We start from the raw sequence: 12731 nt of genomic DNA, 5'->3' as shown, positions 1-12731 counted from the left end.
AGTGGGAAGGGGTGGATGGGAGGACAGGGGAAGAGAAGGGGGCTTACAGGACTTTCGGGGAGTGGGGGGGCTAGAAAAGGGGAAATCATTTGAAATGTAAATAAATTATATCGAATAAAAAAAAAAGACAAAAAAAAATTAAAGAACTACAAAAAAAAAATGTTTAAACCTGGCCCCAAAATGGAGACAGAATCTTTCTTGTGTCAGTTTGTTGTTTTAATTGGATATTTTATTCATTTGTATATAAAATATCCCCTTTGCTGGTTTTCCCCCTGCAAAATACCTATTGCATCTCCCAACTCCCATATTCCCTCCCCTCTTACCCTGCTTCTATGAGGGTGCTCCCCCACACCTACACATTCGTAACTCACTGCCCTAGCATTCCTCTACACTGGGGCATCAAGCCTCATGGGACCAAGGGCCTCCCCTCCCATTGATGCTAGATAAGGCCCCTTCAGCTCTTTCAGTCCTTCCCCTAACTCCTTTATTGAGGTCCCTGTGCTTGTCTGATGGATGGCTGCAAGCATCCAAACCTGTATTGGTCAGGATCTGGCAGAGCCTCTGGGAAGACAAGCTTCGGTTAGCAAGCACTTCCGGGCATCATCAATAGTGTCTGGGTTTGGTGTCTGCATATGGAATGGATCCCAATGTGGGACAGTCTCTGGATGGCCTTTCCTTCAGTTTCTGCTCCACTCTCTTCCTGTTTTCCATTAGATGCTAGCAATTCTGAGTTAAAATTTTGGAGATGTGTGGGTGGTCCCATCCCTCAACAATGCCCATCCTCTGGATATGGTCTTGACAGGTTCTCCCTCCCCTTAGTGGGGTATTTCAGCTAATGCCATCCCAATGGGGACCTGAGAGGCTCTTGCTTTCTTGTTATATGTGCCTTTCTGCTTGCTACCCAACTTCCCCATACCCCATTGCTGCATGCCTCTATTCAATTTCATGACCCTCTGTACATCTCCATCCCCTCCATTGTGTAAACATGCCACATTTTCTGTTTCCATTTCTCTGTTGAGGGACATCTGGTTCTTTCCAGCTTTGAGCTATTATAAATATGGCTGCAATGAACATAATGGAGCATGTGTCATTATTACATGTTGGATCATCTTTTGGGAATATAACAGGAGGCTGTATAGCTTAGTCCTCAGGTAGTACTATGTCCAATTTTCTGAAGAACCTCCAGACTGATTTCCAGAGTGCAATCCCACCAGCAGTAGAGGAGTATTCCTCTTTCTTCACATCCTTGCCAGTATCTGCTGTCACCTGAGATTTTGATCTTAGCCATTCTGGATGGTGTGACGTGGAATCTCTATGTTGTTTTGATTTGCCTTTATGTGACAACTAAGAATGTTGAAAGTTTTTTTAGGTGCTTCTTGGCCATTTGCGTTTCCTCAGCTGAAAATTCTCTGCTTAGCTTTCTAACCCATTTTTAATAAAGTTATTTGCTTCTCTGGAATCTAACTTTTTTAAAAAAAATAGATATTTTCTTTATTTACATGCCAAATGATATCCCATATCCTTGTTTCGCCTCTGAAAATCTCCTATCCCATCCACCATACCTCTGCTCACCAACACCCCCATTCATACTTCGCTGACCTGGAAATCCCCTGCACTGGGGCAATAAGCCTTCATAGAACCAAGGGCCTCTCTTCTCATTGATATCCAACAAGGCTTTCCTCTGCTACATATGCAGTTGGAGCCATTATTCCTTCCATGTATACTCTTTGGTTTGTGGTTTAGTCCCTGGGAGCTCTAGGGATACTCAATGGTTCATATTGTTGTTCCTCCTATGGGGCAGCAAACCCCATCAGCTCCCTGGGTCCCTTCAATAGCTCCTCCATTGGGGACCCTGTACTCTGTCCAATGGATGGCTGTGAGCACCTATTTTTGCAGCAAACACTTGTTGGCATCCACAATAATGTCTGGGTTTGGTAACCATACATGTAGTGGATCCCCAGGTGAAGCAGTCTTTACCTGAGGACTCAGCTATACCCCTCTTGGGCATGTACCCATAAGATGCTCCAAAATGTATTAAGGACACATGCACCACTATGTTCATAGCAGTCTTATTTATAATAGCCAGAAGTGAGCTGCGGAAGGAGAGAAGCCCCACAGCCATATTCGCTGCCTGCCAGGACAGAAAAGGGTCATTAGGTACTGCATCACCCTGAGCTTTAGATCTCTGGTGGTGCAAACCACCAGGGGTCTGCCTGCACTCAGGAACTGAGCATATAGGTGGTTTGTCTGCCAGCCCGAAGGGAGGGGGGCTGTGTCCTTCCCAGAGATCTGAAGGAGAGAAGCCCCACGGCCATATTCGCTGCCTGCCAGGACAGAAAAGGGTCACTAGGTACTGTATCACCCTGAGCTTTAGATCTCAGGTGGTGCAAACGGCCAGGAGTCTGCCTGCACCAAGGAACTGAGCACATAGGCAGTTTGTCTGCCGGCCCGCCAGGAGTCGGACCTGTTTCCTGTCCAGAGAACAGCAGAGGAAGAGATTCCCTGTGGCCATATTCACTCCCAGCCAGGACAGAAAAGCTTCACTAGGTACTGGATCACCCTGAGCTTTAGATCTCTGGGGGTGCAAATCTCTAGGGATCTGCCTGCACTCAGGAACTGAGCACATAGGTGGTTCATCTGCAAGCCAGTCCATTGCGGGACCTGTGTCCTAGGTGAGAATCAACAGAGGGTGTGACCCCCACACCATATTTGCTGCATAATAGAGCAGTCAGAGAACACCTGATTGACCTTGACAACCTAAGTATAACATTGCTTGAGGCAAGACTAAGCAGGGCTCCAAAGGCACAAATGAGGAAGGCAGCATTTCAGTAATCTGTGCCAGAGGAAACCCAGTCATCCAGTGTTGCAGAAATAACCTTAAAGATCCACAGTAGGTTGAAGCACCAGTCAGTGACAATAAGACAATCTAATACCTGGGAGAACTAGATGGCTAAAGGCAAATGTAGGAACGTTACTAACAGAAACCAAGGCATTATGACAGCATCTGAACCCAATTCTCAAACCATAGCAAGTCCTGGATACCCCAACACACCAGAAAAACAAGATTTGGATTTAAAATCACTGGTCACGATGCTGGTACAGAACACATGAAGGACATACCTAAAGAAATTCAGGAGAAAATGGAACAAAAATTAGAAGCCCTTGCAAGGGTAACACAAAAATCATTGAAAAAAATTCAGAGAATACAAAAACCAATAAGGAGGAAACACAAAATTCACTGGAAGAAATACAGGAGAACTTTGATCAACAGGCAGAAGTCATGAAAGGGGAAACAGAAAAGTCTCTTAAAGAATTAGAGGAAAACTCAAACAACAAAATGGTGGAACTGAGCAAAAATTTCCAGGATCTAAAAATAGAAGTAGAAACAACTAAGAAAGCACAAAGGGAGACAACTTTGGAGATAGAAAACCTTGGGAAGAAATCAGGGACCACAGATGCAAATATCAACAACAGAATAAAAGATATAGAAGAAAGAATATCAGATGCCTAAGATACCATAGAAAGCATGGACTCAACAGTTAAAGAAAATGCAAAATGCAAAAAGCTTGTAATCCAAAACATCCAGGAAATCCAGGACACAATGAGAAAGACAAATCTAAGGATTATAGGCATTGATGAGAGTGAAGATTTACAACTTAAAGGGCCAGCAAATATCTTCAACAAAATTATGGAAGAAAACTTCCCTAACCTAAAGAGAGAGATGCCCATGAATATACAAGAAGCCTACAGAACTCCAAACAGACTGGACCAGAACAGAAATACTTCCTGTCACATAATAATCAAAACCCCAAATGTACTAAACAAAGAAAGAATATTAAAGGCAGTAAGAGAAAAAGGGCAAGTAATAGATAAAGGAAGACCTATCAGAATTACACCAGATTTCTCACCAGAGACCATGAAAGCTAGAAGATCCTGGGCAGAGCTCATGCAGAATCTAAGAGAACACAAATGTCAGCCAAGACTACTATACCCAGCAAAACTCTGAATTACAATAGATGGAAAAACCAAGATATTCCATGACAAAATGAAATTTACAAAATATCTTTCCACAAACCCAGCCCTACAAAGGATAATAGGGGGAAAACACCATTACAACGAAGGAAACTATACCATGGAAAAAGCAGGATATTAAGCTTCTTTAAACAAACCCAAAGAAGATAACCACATACTCATAAAATTAAAATCAAAACTGATAGGAAGCAATAACCACTACTCCTTAATATCTCTTAACATCAATGGACTCAATTCCCCAATAAAAAGACATAGACTAACAGATTGCTTACGAAAACAGGACTCTACATTTTGCTGCATACAGGAAACACACCTCAGTGACAAAGACAAAAACTACCTTAGAGTAAAAGGCTGGAAGACAATTCTAAAAGCAAATGGTCCCAGGAAACAAGCCGGAGTGGCCATTCTAATATTAGATAAAATTGACTTTCAACATAATGTCATCAAAAGAGACATGGAAAGTCACTTCTTGCTGGTCAAAGGAAAAATCCAACAAGGAGGACTCTCAATCCTGAACATCTATGCCCCAAATACGAGGGCGCCCTCATTCATAAAAGAAACTTTACTAAAGATCAAAGCACACATTGAACCTAACACAATAATTGTGGGTGACTTCAACACTCCACTCTCACCAATGGACTGATCAGGAAAACAGAAACTAAACAGGGAGACAGTGAAACTAATTGAAGCTTTGGACCATTTGGAGTTAACAGATATATATAGAACTTTTCATCCCAAAGCAAAAGAATATACCTTTTTTTTTTTTAGAATATACCTTTTTCTCAGCACCTCACGGTACCTTCTCCAAAATAGATCATATAGTTGGTTACAAGACAGACCTCAATAAATATAAGAAGATTGAAATAATCCCATGCCTCCTATCAGATCACTACGGAGTAAAAGTGGTCTTTAATAACAATAAAAGCAACAGAAAGTCCTCATACACATGGAAACTGAACAATACTCTACTCAATGATACCTTGGTGAAGGAAAAAATAAAGAAAGAAATCAAAGATTTCTTAGAATTTAATGAAAATGAAGGTACAACATACACAAATCTATGGGGTACAATGAAAGCAGTGCTAAGAGGAAAACCCATAGCTTTGAGTGCCTCCAAAACGAAATTCAAGAGAGAATACACTAGAAGATTAAGAGAACAACTGAAAGCCCTGGAACAAAAAAAAGGTAATTCACCCAGGAGGAGAAGAAGACAGGAAATCATCAAACTCAGGGCTGAAATCAATCAAGTAGAACCATACAAAGAATCAACAAGACCAAAAGCTGTTTCTTTGAGAAAATCAACAAGACAGATAAACCCTTAGCCAGACTAACCAAAGGGCACAGAGAAAGTATCCAAATTAACAAAATTAGAAATGAAAACGGAGATATTACAACAGAAACCTAGGAAATTCAAAAAATCATCAGATCCTACTATAAAAACCTGTACTCAACACAACTGGAGAATCTGTAGGAAATGGACATTTTCTTAGAAAGATACCAATTACCAAAATTAAACCAGGATAAGATAGACCATCTAAACAGACCCATAACCCCTAAAGAAATAGAAGGGGTCATAGATAGGCTTCCGACAAAAAAAAAAAGAACGGGACCAGATGGTTTCAGTACAGAATTCTATCAGACCTTCAAAGAAGAATTAACACCAATACTCTTCAAACTTTTCCACCAAATAGAAACAGAAGGAACACTACCCAACTCCTTCTTCGAGGTCACAATTACGCTGATACCAAAACCACACAAAGATCCTACTAAGAAAGAGGATTTCAGGCCAATTTCCCTTATAAATATTGATGCAAAAATACTAAATAAAATTCGTGCCCACCGAATCCAAGAACACATCAAAACAGTCATCCACCATGATCGAGTAGGCTTCATCCCAGGGATGCAGGGGTGATTCAATATAAGGAAATCCATAAAGGCTATCCCCTACATAAAAAAAAAAACTCAAAGAAAAAAAACACATGATCATTTCATTAGATGCTATAAAGGCATTTGACAAAATTCAGCATCCTTTAATGCTAAAAGTCTTGGAAAGGACAGGAATTCAAGGCCCATATCTAAACATAGTAAAAGCAATATACAGCAAATCATTAGCCAACATCAAACTAAATGGAGTGAAACTTGAAGCAATCCCACTAAAATCAGGGACGAGACAAGGCTGCCCCCTCTCTCCATATCTTTTCAATATAGTTCAATATATAATAGCTCTATAGTTAGAGCAATTAGACAACATAAGAAGTCAAAGGGATACAAATGGGAAAGGAAGAAGTCAAACTATCACTATTTGCTGATGATATGATAGTATACTTAAGTGACCCTAAAACTCTACTAGAGAACTCCTACAGCTGATAAACAACTTCAGCAAAGTGGCTGGCTACATAATCAAAGCAAGCAAATCAGTAGCTTTTATATATTCAAAGGACAAGCAGACTGAGAAGGAAATTATGGAAATGACTCTCTTCACAATAGCTGCAAACAGCATAAAGTATCTTGGAGTGACTCTAACCAAACAAGTGAAAGACCTATATGACAAGAACTTCAGATCTCTGAAGAAGGAAATCGAAGAAGATCTCAGAAAACCTTCCATGCTCATGGATTGGAAGAATTAATATAGTTAAAATGGCCATCTTGCCAAAGGGAATCTACAGATTCAATGCTATCCCCATAAAAATCCCAACCCAGTTCTTCATAGAGCTAGAAAGAGCAATTCTCAAATTCATCTGGAATAACAAAAAACCCAGGATAGCTAAAACTATTCTCAACAGTAAAAGAACTTCAGGGGGATTCAGTATCCCAGACTTTAAACTTTACTACAGAGCAATAGTGATAAAAACTGCATGGTATTGGTACAATGTCAGGCAAGCATATCAATGGAATAGGATTGAAGACCCAGAAATGAACCCACACACCTATTGACACTTGATATTCGACAAAGGAGCTGAAAGCATCCAGTGGAAAAAAAAGATAGCCTTTTCAACAAATGGTGCTGGAGGTCAGCATGCAGAAGAATGCAAATTGATCTGTTCTTTTCTCCTTGTACTAAGCTCAACTCCAAATGGATCAAGGACCTCCATATAAAACCTGACACACTGAAACTAATAGAAAAGAAACTGTGGAAGACCCTTGAGGACATGGGCACAGGGGAAAATTTCCTGAATAGAACACCAATAACTTACACTCTAAGATCAAGAATTGACAAATGGGGCATCATAAAACTACAAAGTTTCTGTAAGGCAAAGGACACTGTCAAAAGGACAAAACATCAACTAACAGATTGGGAATGTATCTTCACCAACCCTAAAGCCGACAGAGGGCTAATATCTAATATATACAAAGAATTCAAGAAGGTAGAACCCAGAGAACCAAATAACCCCATTAAAAAGTGGGGTACGGAGCTAAACAAAGAATTTCCACATGAAGAACTTCTGAGAGCTGAGAAACACCTTAAGAAATGTTCAGCATCATTAATCATTAGGGAAATGCAACTCAAAAGAACCCTGAGATTTAAACTCACACCAGTCAGAATGGCTAAGGTCAAAAACTCAGGAGACAGCAGGTGTTGGCGAGGATGTGGGGAAAGAGGAACACTCCTCCATGCTGGTGGGATTGTAAGATGGTGCAACCAGTTTGGAAATCAGTCTGGCGGTTCCTCAGAAAACTGGGCAGGACACTTCCTAAGGACCTGGTTATATCACTCCTGCGCATATATCCAGAGGATTCTTCAGCATGAAATAAGGACACATGCTCCACTATGTTCATAGCAGCCCTATTTGTAGTAACCAGAAGCTGGAAAGAACCCAGGTGTCCTTCAACGGAGGAATGGATAAAAAAAACGTGGTATATTTACACAATGGAGTACTATTCATCCATTAGAAAGAATGAATTCATGAAATTCTTAGATAAATGGATGGAACTGGAGCACATCATACTAAGTGAGGTAACCCAGTCTCAAAAGATCAATCATGGTATGAACTCACTGATAAGTGGATATAAGCCTAGAAACTTTTAATACCCAAGACATAATCCACATATTAAATGATGTCCAAAAAGAATGGAGGAGTGGCCCTCGTTTTGGAAAGACTCAGTGCAAGAGTATAGGGGAATTCCAGAACAGGGAAGCGGGAAGGGGTAGATGGAGGAACAGGAGGAGGGAAGAGGGAAGAGGACTTGCGGGGAGTGGGGACGCAGAAAAAGGGAAAATATTTGAAATGTAAATAAAAAATATATCAATAAAAAAAGAAAAAAGAAGTAGAAACAACTAAGGAAACTCAAAGGGAGACAACTTTGGAGATAGAAAGCCTTGGGAAGAAATCAGGGGACATAAATGCAAATATCAACAACAGAATACAAGAGATAGAAGAAAGAATCTCAGATGCGGAAGATACCAAAGAAACCTTGAACTCAACAGTCAAAGAAAATGTAATATGCAAAAAGCTTGTAACTCAAAACCTCCAAGAAATACAGGACACAATGAGAAAGCCAAACCTTAGGATTATAGGCGAAGATGAGAGTGAAGATTTACAACTTAAAGGGCCAGCAAATATCTTCAATAAAATTATGGAAGAAAACTTCCCTAACCTAAAGAGAGAGAGATGCCCATGAATATACAAGAAGCCTGCAGAACTCCAAACAGACTGGACCAGAACAGAAATACATCCCGTCACATAATAATCAAAACCCCAAATGTACTAAACAAAGAAAGAATATGAAAGGCAGTAAGAGAAAAAGGACAAGTAACATATAAAGGAAGACCTATCAGAATCACACCAGGCTTCTCACCAGAGAATATGAAAGCTAGAAGAACCTGGGCAGATCTTTTGCAGACCCTTAAGAGAACACAAATTCCAGCCAAAACTACTATACCCAGCAAAAAATCTCAATCACCATAGATGGAGAAACCAAGATATTCCACGACAAAACCAAGTTTACCCAATATCTTTTCACAAACCCAGCCCTACAAAGGATAATAGGAGGAAAACACCAATACAAAGAGGGAAACTTCATCCTGGAAAAAGCAAGATAGTAACCTTCTTTCATCAAACCCAAAAGAAGATATCCAATCATATGTAAAATATAACATCAAAAATGACAGGAAGTAATAATCACTATTCCTTAATATCTCTTAACATCAATGGACTCCATTCCCCAATAAAAAGACAAAGACTAACAGACTTGATATGTAAACCAGACCCTACATTTTGCTGCATACAGGAAACACACCTCAGTCTCAAAGACAAAAACTACCTTAGAGTAAAAGGCTGGAAGACAATTCTATAAGCAAATGGTCTCAGGAAACAAGCCGGAGTTGCTATTCTAATATCAGATAAAATTGACTTTCAACCTAAAGTCATCAAAAGAGACAAGGAAGTACACTATTTGCAGGTCAAAGGAAAAATCCACCAAGAAGATCTCTCAATCCTGAACATCTACACTCCAAATGCAAGGGCACCCTCATTCTTAAAAGAAACTTTACTAAAGCTCACAGAACACCTTGCACCTAACACAATAATTGTGGATGACTTCAATGCTGCACTTTCTTCATTGGAGTGATCAGGAATACAGAAACTAAACATGGACGCAGTGCAACTAATTGAAGCTTTGGACCAATTAGATTTAACAGATACATATACAACATTTCAACCTAAAGCAAAAGAATATACCTTTTTCTCAGCACCTCATGGTACCTTCTCCAAAATCAATCATATAATAGGTCACAAGACAGACCTCAACAAATATAAGAAGATCAAAATAATCCCATGCCTATGGAGTAAAAGTGGTCTTCAATAGCAAAAAAAAAAAAAAAAAAAAAAAAAAAAAAAAAAAAAAAAAAAAAAAAAAACACGGAAACTGAACAATACTCAATGATATCTTGATCAAGAAAGAAAGAAATAACAAAATCAAAGACTTTTTAGAATTTAATGAAAATGAAGACACAACATATCCAAATCTATGGGAAACAATGAAACCAGTTCTAAGAGGAAAACTCATAGCCCTGAGTGCCTCCAAAAAGAGAATGGAGAGAGCATACACTAGTAGCTTAACACAACTGAAATCCCTGGAACAAAAAGAAGCTAATTTACCCAGGAGGAGTAGAAGGCAGGAAACCATCAAACTCAGGGCTGAAATCAATCAAGTAGAAACTAAAAGAACCATAAAAAAATCAACAAAAGCAGGAGCTGATTCTTTGCGAAAAATCAACAAGATAGACAAACCCTTAGCCAGACTAAGTAAAGGGCACAGAGACAGTATCCAGATTAACAAAATTAGAAATGTAAAGGGAAATATAACAACAGAAACTTAGGAAATTCAAAAAATCATCAGATCTTAATACCAAAGTCTATACTCAACACAACTGGAGAATCTGGAAGAAATGGACAATTTCCTAGACAGATACCAAACACCAAAATTAAATCAGGATCAAATATATCATCTAAACAGTCCCATAACCCCTAAAGAAATATAAGTGTTCATAGAAAGTCTCCCAAACAAAAAAAAGCACGGGACCAGATGGCTCCAGTGCAGAATTCTATCAGACCTTCAAAGAAGACCTAACACTAATACTCTTCAAAATGCTCCACAAAAGAGAAACAGAAGGAAGACTCCCAAACTCATTCGACGAAGCCACAATTACACTGATACCAAAACCACACAAAGATCCAACAAAAAAAGCGAGTACTTCAGGCCAATTTCCCTTATGAATATTGATGAAAATACTCAATAAAATTCTTGCAAACCGAATCCAAGAACACATCAAAACGATCATCCACCACGATCAAGTGGGCTTCATCCCAGGGATGCAGGGATGGTTCAATATAAGGAAATCCATCAATGCAATCCACTACATAAACAAACTCAGAGAAAAAAAAAAAACATGTGATCAATTCATTAGATGTTGAAAGAGCATTTGACAAAATTCAGCATCCTTTCCTGCTAAAATTCTTGGAAAGAACAGGAATTCAAGGCCCATACCTAAACATAGTTAAAGCAATATACAACAAATTGGTAGCCAATATCAAACTAAATGGAGAGAAACTTGAAGCAATCCCACTAAAATCAGGGACTAGACAAGTTTGACCTCTTTATCCATATCTTTTCAATATAGTACTTGAAGTTCTAGCTAGAGCAATTAGAAAACACAAAGAGGTCAAGGGGAAACAATTTAGCAAGGAAGAAGTAAAATTATCCCTATTTGCAGATGGCATGATAGTATAATTAAGTGACCCAAAAACTCCACCAGAGAACTCCTACAGCTGATAAACAACTTCAGCAAAGTGGCAGGTTATAAAATCAACTCAAGCATATCAGTTGCCTTCCTATACTCAAAGGATAAGCAGGTTGAGAAAGAAGTTAGGGAAATGACACCCTTCACAATAGCCACAAACAATATAAAGTATCTTGGTGTGACTCTAAGCAAACAAGTGAAAGATCTATAGGACAAGAACTTCAAGTCTCTGAAGAAGGTAATCGAAGAAGACCTCAGAAAATGGAAAAATCTGCCATGCTCGTTGATTGGCAAGATTAATATAGTTAACATGGCGATCTTGCCAAAAGCAATATACAGAGTCAATGCAATCCCCATCAAAATCCCAACTCAGTTGTTCACAGAGTTAGAAAAAGCAATTCTCAAATTCATCTGGAATAACAAAAAACCCAGGATAGCTAAAACTATTCTCAACAGTAAAAGAACTTCTGGGGGAATTAGTATTCCAGACCTCAAGCAATACTACAGTGCAATGGTGTTAAAAACTGCATGGTATTGGCAAGGGACAGGCAAGTGGACCAATAGAATAGAATTGAAGACCCAGAAAATAATCCACACACCTATGGTCACTTGATCTTTGGCAAAGGAGTGGAATACATCCAGTGGAAAAAAGATAGCCTTTTCAACAAATGATGCTGGTTCCACTGGAGGTCAGCATGCAGGAGAATGCAAATTGATCCATTCTTATATCCTTGTACAAAGCTCAACTCCAAGTGAATCAAGGACCTCCACATAAAAGCAGACACACTGAAAGTAATAGAAAAGAAACTAGAGAAAACCCTTGAGGACATTGGCACAGGGGAAATGTTTCTGAACAGAACACCAATAGCTTATGCTCTAAGATCAAGAATTGACAAATGGGATCTCATAAAATTACAAAGGTTCTGTAAGGCAAAGGACACTGTCAAAAGGACAAAATGGCAACCAACAAATTGGGAAAAGATATTCACCAACCATACATCCAATAGAGGGTTAATATCCAATATACACAAAGAACTCAAGAAGTTAGACCCCAGGGAACCAAAGAACCCTATTAAAAAATGGGGTACAGACCTAAACAAAGAATTTTCACCTGAAGAAATTCGGATGGCCGAGAATCACCTTGAGAAATGTTCAACATCATTAGTCATTAGGGAAATGCAAATCAAAAGAACCCTGAGATTTCACCTCACACCAGTCTGAATGACTAAGGTTAAAAACTCAGGAGACAGCAGGTTTGACAAGGATGTGGAGAAAGAGGAACACTCCTTCACTGCTGGTGGGATTGTAAGATGGTACAACAACTCTGGAATTCAGTCTGGCGGTTCCTAAGAAAACTGGACATGACACTTCCTGAAGACCCTGCTATACCTCTACTGGGTATATACCCAGAGGATTCCCCAGCATGCAATAAGGACACATGCTCCACTATGTTCATAGC

This window comes from Apodemus sylvaticus, chromosome X (genome assembly GCF_947179515.1).
Source record: "Apodemus sylvaticus chromosome X, mApoSyl1.1, whole genome shotgun sequence".
Classification (NCBI taxonomy): domain Eukaryota; kingdom Metazoa; phylum Chordata; class Mammalia; order Rodentia; family Muridae; genus Apodemus; species Apodemus sylvaticus.
The sequence above is the reverse complement of the archived record's forward strand: the minus strand, read 5'-3'. Positions refer to the sequence as shown.